Source organism: Alligator sinensis, unplaced genomic scaffold (assembly GCF_000455745.1).
Source record: "Alligator sinensis unplaced genomic scaffold, ASM45574v1 scaffold2128_1, whole genome shotgun sequence".
In the NCBI taxonomy this organism is placed as follows: Eukaryota; Metazoa; Chordata; order Crocodylia; family Alligatoridae; genus Alligator; species Alligator sinensis.
In genome coordinates this window covers 49,375-54,058 of record NW_005843555.1, presented here as the reverse complement: position 1 = coordinate 54,058, position 4,684 = coordinate 49,375, and the positions used below count along the sequence as shown (strand labels likewise).

General features: G+C 42.3%; 1 protein-coding gene across 1 annotated transcript in view; it reads left to right on the top strand.

Moving 5' to 3' along the window:
• The window catches only part of LOC102382213 (phospholipid-transporting ATPase IB-like), an 81,222-nt gene that overhangs the window by 30,583 nt on the left and 45,955 nt on the right, over positions 1 to 4,684 (top strand). The window lies entirely within an intron of this gene.

Sequence of the window (4,684 nt, the reverse complement as noted above, 5' to 3'; positions counted from 1 at the left end):
TTAGAAGTGCCATTACCCGAGCATGTTGCCATATCTTTGGAATTTTTTGACTGGCTGTGCATAAGTTGTATAGGCAGTGGAGCCCTTCTTGAGTCTGGGATTCAAACTGCTTGATTTATTCAGTAAGTGTGACATCAAGGCTGGTTGCTTTCCTAGTCTTCAGTGCATCTATAAGGGGTCCTTCAGTGTGCCCTGTTATGTACTGGGAAATGGGGCTAGAAAAAGTTGAACACATGTAGAGGGGAGAGAGACATTTTCTTGCATTAGCCATAGTTAGGGACCTACTGAAATCACGTGGCTGCCTTCCAATTTCATGGGCAGAACATGGGGCCCAGCAGTGGCGAGTGGTGGAGATGGCAGCCATCTTGCTGACAGCCCTTTGAGCGGCCAGACCCTTTGGGGAGCCAGCATTTTATTTTCAGTAAGTTGTTTTTCCCCTGTGGATTTCATGGGCAATGCTGGATTTCATGAAATCACAATTTTGGTAAGTCCCTAGCCATAATGAGTGTTTCACACAGGAATATTGAGGAGCAGAAAGAATACAATCATATGCATCAATCCTGTAAGTTAGAAGTTTTTCTATTTTTGCTGAGCACCTACTGGTTGATTTAGCTGCACAAGTCTCTGGGCAAACCCCCCCCCCCCCCCCCCAAAAAAAAAACCCCAAAAAACGCTTCAGTTTTATTTATGAATTGTGGTTTGTGTAACTATGTTAGTGCTGCTACTTTTAAACTCTAGTTGTCATTTGCTTTCTTAGCCTGGCATAACTTCAGTTGCTTGCCAGCTTTGCAGCTTATTATATGTCGAGTAACATGTTAAACTGATATGATATACAATGCAGAGAAGAGGCAAAAAACATGATTTTCCCTCTTCTCTCCTGGAGTCAGCACAACATTTGTTAATGCACAATGGTAAATGATGAAATAAATACCTGGAAAAAAAATTAGGGTATAAGTTCCACTTCAGCAAACCTTCAGCTCTCCTTGAGAGAGGCTGCTTGGCTGTTCTAACAGTATCTTGTGGCTGGGTAGTTGTCTTAATCACCAGCCAGGCTGGAATTGCAATCCATTATTGCAGACAGTTGTGGGAATTAGCAAAGGAAACTAATTAGGAAAATTGGGAGACAGAATACATTTGGGGTCAAATTCACTCTCAGTTCTTATTGCTGGAGGATTAGTTTTCCCTAATCATCCAAAGACTCAAGAGACATGAGGCTAATGAGTAAGTTGCATAAGGAGCTGTGTCCAATAATCAGATGAAACACAAGAAATAGTGTTTAAACAGAAGAAAATCTTTTCTTTTGCCAAATCCTTTTTGGGAACAAATGCACTCTTTAGGAGAGTTAATTAACTAATAAATAATGCGTTTAGAAGGGTAGTAGCACAAGTTCTAAATTAAAATATACAACTCTCCACATCAAAAAGTTTCTTCTTGGTTTGAAGTCATTGTCTAAAATTTCATTGCAAGAATTCCAGCTTCTAATTGGGCCTTCAGGTTTCAGTATGCACTGGACTATGTTATTCAAGTATTATTAAATTACCATTTCTTTCAGAAAGTAATATTAATGACATTGAGCTCTGAATGATGATGGGTTGATTGTCACATGAATGTTTTTGTATTTTAATGTCATGTATTTGCTGTATTCCTGATGAAAAAAATGGCAATATTATAGGCTTCAGCATTTTCTGGCAGTGTTGAACAGTTTTCATTGGGGAACGGATGAACTATTTCAGCCTCAAGGAGAGCAAAGAAGTGTATCAATTCTAAAGTGTCCACCCAAAGATTTTGGATTTCCATAACTGGAAAGTCAGCAAAACAAAAAACAGTAACATAAACATGATGATGAAAACATTATTATGAGTCATGTTGTCGATTTTTGTTTTGCTTTACGTATTCAGTGATCAGATTTAGGAATGGATCTGTCACTCATTGACTTCAAGTTTTTCTTGTGTTTGTGTGATTAGTTTTTTCTCAACTAAATAAAGCACCAGCCGGAGGAATCTTGTTTTCATCCTTGGCCATGCAAACTGGCTCAATTCGTCATATACAATTAAAGTAGTTATTACTAGTCTGCACTGTTTAAATTCCATTTGAAATGTTCATTTTTGTGAGAAATCTTATATATCAAAGTTAGAGTATTTTATGCCACAGTTGAGAAAAAAATATCTATTTTGTTTCTCCTTTAAACATGTAACCCTACTTTACACACATACAGGTTTAACTGAGATTGTCTTAGGTTTGGCACATCTGCATAGAGATGTTAAATGAACATTAATCTAGAGAATGTCTAGCATTTGCCTAAGTGTTGAGCACCTCCTGAAGTATGGGTGTTCTCATTTGTGGTTGAAGCTTAATTGTTTCCCAGCTGATGTAATAACTCAAATATGTGTTTTACAGAAGAGGAGGAAACCACAGCAACTTGACTAAACACTTTGTTATATCAGGGTAGTTTTGTTCTGAAACTTGATTCCTCTTCAGTGTGTGTTGGGGGGAAAGGGGTTTTGGGTGCTTGAGTGTTTGAGAATTGATCTTTGACAGGACTTCATGTTTTAATTAATCATTTCTCTCACCTTCAGGCCTAGCTAGGCCAGCATACTGCATTTACTTGCATACATGATACAACTTCTTCCAAAAATTAGCTGCTGGAAATTGGGGTGCATGATTTTAAACAAGGAAGCGCAGAGAGCAGAGGACCCAATCCTGTGGGAGCTGAACTGTCCAGCTCCTCCTTGAACTAAGTCAGCAGCCAGCAGTGCCTGCTGAGTCAGCAGAGGGCCCATCCTGCACAAAGTGTGGCCAGGCACTTCGGCGCAGCCTGCAGCACTTGCCAAGTTAGCTGAGGGTTAGATCCTGCTGGAGCCAAACTGTCTGTCCCTTCTCTGAGCTGGGTGGACAGCAGTGCTTTCCAAGTTAGCTGAGGACCTAGGCTCCTGTACCCAAACAACATAGATACGACCCTTGCTGGGAACAGAGCCTCTGCCCCGCTCCCTCCTGCCCCCTGTACACACACACCAGCATGGACCAGCCTGAGCCAGCCACTGGTGGGAATGGAAGCCCCTGCCCCTAACCTGCCAGCACCCAACCTGACCCCAACCTTTGCTGGAACTGGGTGTTCGCTAGTGCCAGAGGGATAAAGATCCATTATACACTGCTGGAGGGGAAATTGGCAGGCTTGAAAAGACAGCAGACATGCTCTGTGTCTGCTCTCTCAAAGCCTGACATCTGGGATGGAGGGTGGAGATATTGTGAGAAGTGGGGAGTGTGGTGGCCAGCCAGTCAGCCCTGACCTGTGCCCTCAGCTGCTGTCAGCCATCTCCAGGCATACAGGGGAGCCTGAAAAGCATGCTGGGATGCATGCATTGGAGTCCCCTTTCTGGATGCTGTTAGTAGCACAGGCTGTCTGCAAAGCACTGAGCCCGGTCCTGTAACACTTCTTATTCAGTGTTCTACTAGTAAGATTTCTAAATGCTCAAACTAAACTGTTAAGCTTCCAGTCACAGTTTTGATTTAAAGTTTTAGAAAATGTTTCTTTCAGAATGGGAGTGTCACCAAGTCAGTTTGGGGAGAAGCGAGCCCTTGTATTGTCAGGCAGCTTTGCTAGCCAGTGAATGGTGGCAGAGATGGGAGGTAGTACCAACTTTGTCCCCCTCTCTTTTCTCTCTGAGGCTCTGTGCACCCTTGAGTGACTAGTGAGAAAGTATCCTCTGCCTCTTGTTAAACCAGACTCATTTCCCCTAGAGAGCTTTGGGTCTGAACTATTCAGTTAAGTGTTTAGTTAGAAAGCTGTGCTTGGCACAGTATCTCCATCTCTTGTATAGTTGCTAACCCAGGGGCGGGCAATTATTTTGGGTGGAGGTCTGCTTATTGAGTTTTGGCAAGCCACCGAGGGCCACATGACAGGCAGTCAGGGGCAGATAAATATTAATTTCTAAATTTTTTTAGGGGCCCTGTGGGCCGGATAGAATGGCATGGTGGGCTGCATCCAGCCTGCGAGCTGCATTTTGCCCACACCTATGCTAACCTCTCCTCAAAAAACAAACAAAAACAAAAAAAAAAAAAACAAAAAAAAAAAAAAAAAGAAAAAAAAAAAGAAGGATTGGTTAGGTATTTTGTTATTGTCTAATAGGTCTAGAGATCATATTACATAGGTGGTTGTGGTTGTTAGTGGTCCTAACCAGGTTCTGTGGGTCTGTCACCCATTTCTTCCTTTTAAGTTTTCTAAATTTAGCCAGAATCAACTAGGTTCTGTGTCCTGATGCCAAAGACATCCCTGCGATTTTGGAAACAATTACAGGTGGCATTTAAAAATCATGATGTTACAGTCAGACAAACTGAAAAATGCCTCCAAATGAACTGTAGATTTCTCATTTGCTCAGCCAACAGGTCTGATTTTTCAAAAGGGTGGGACATTTCCAGTTTTCATTTTTCAAAAGCAGGAGGGCATTCAACGCTTAGATTATACCAGCACTGTTAGCACGTGTTGAATTTAAGGAATGTTAGGTTGATGTTAAAGTTAGTATGTGCTGCAAGTGGTTGCACACACGTGTATGCACTTGCATACTCCCCCAGATTTGGCTCTAGCTGCTGTGACATAGCTGCTTATGTTCCTCCCCCTCCTCTCTATACTACCCTGGAGCACAGCTGTGGCTTTGGAGTGTCAGCAGAGGAGGGGGGAAGGAGGGTG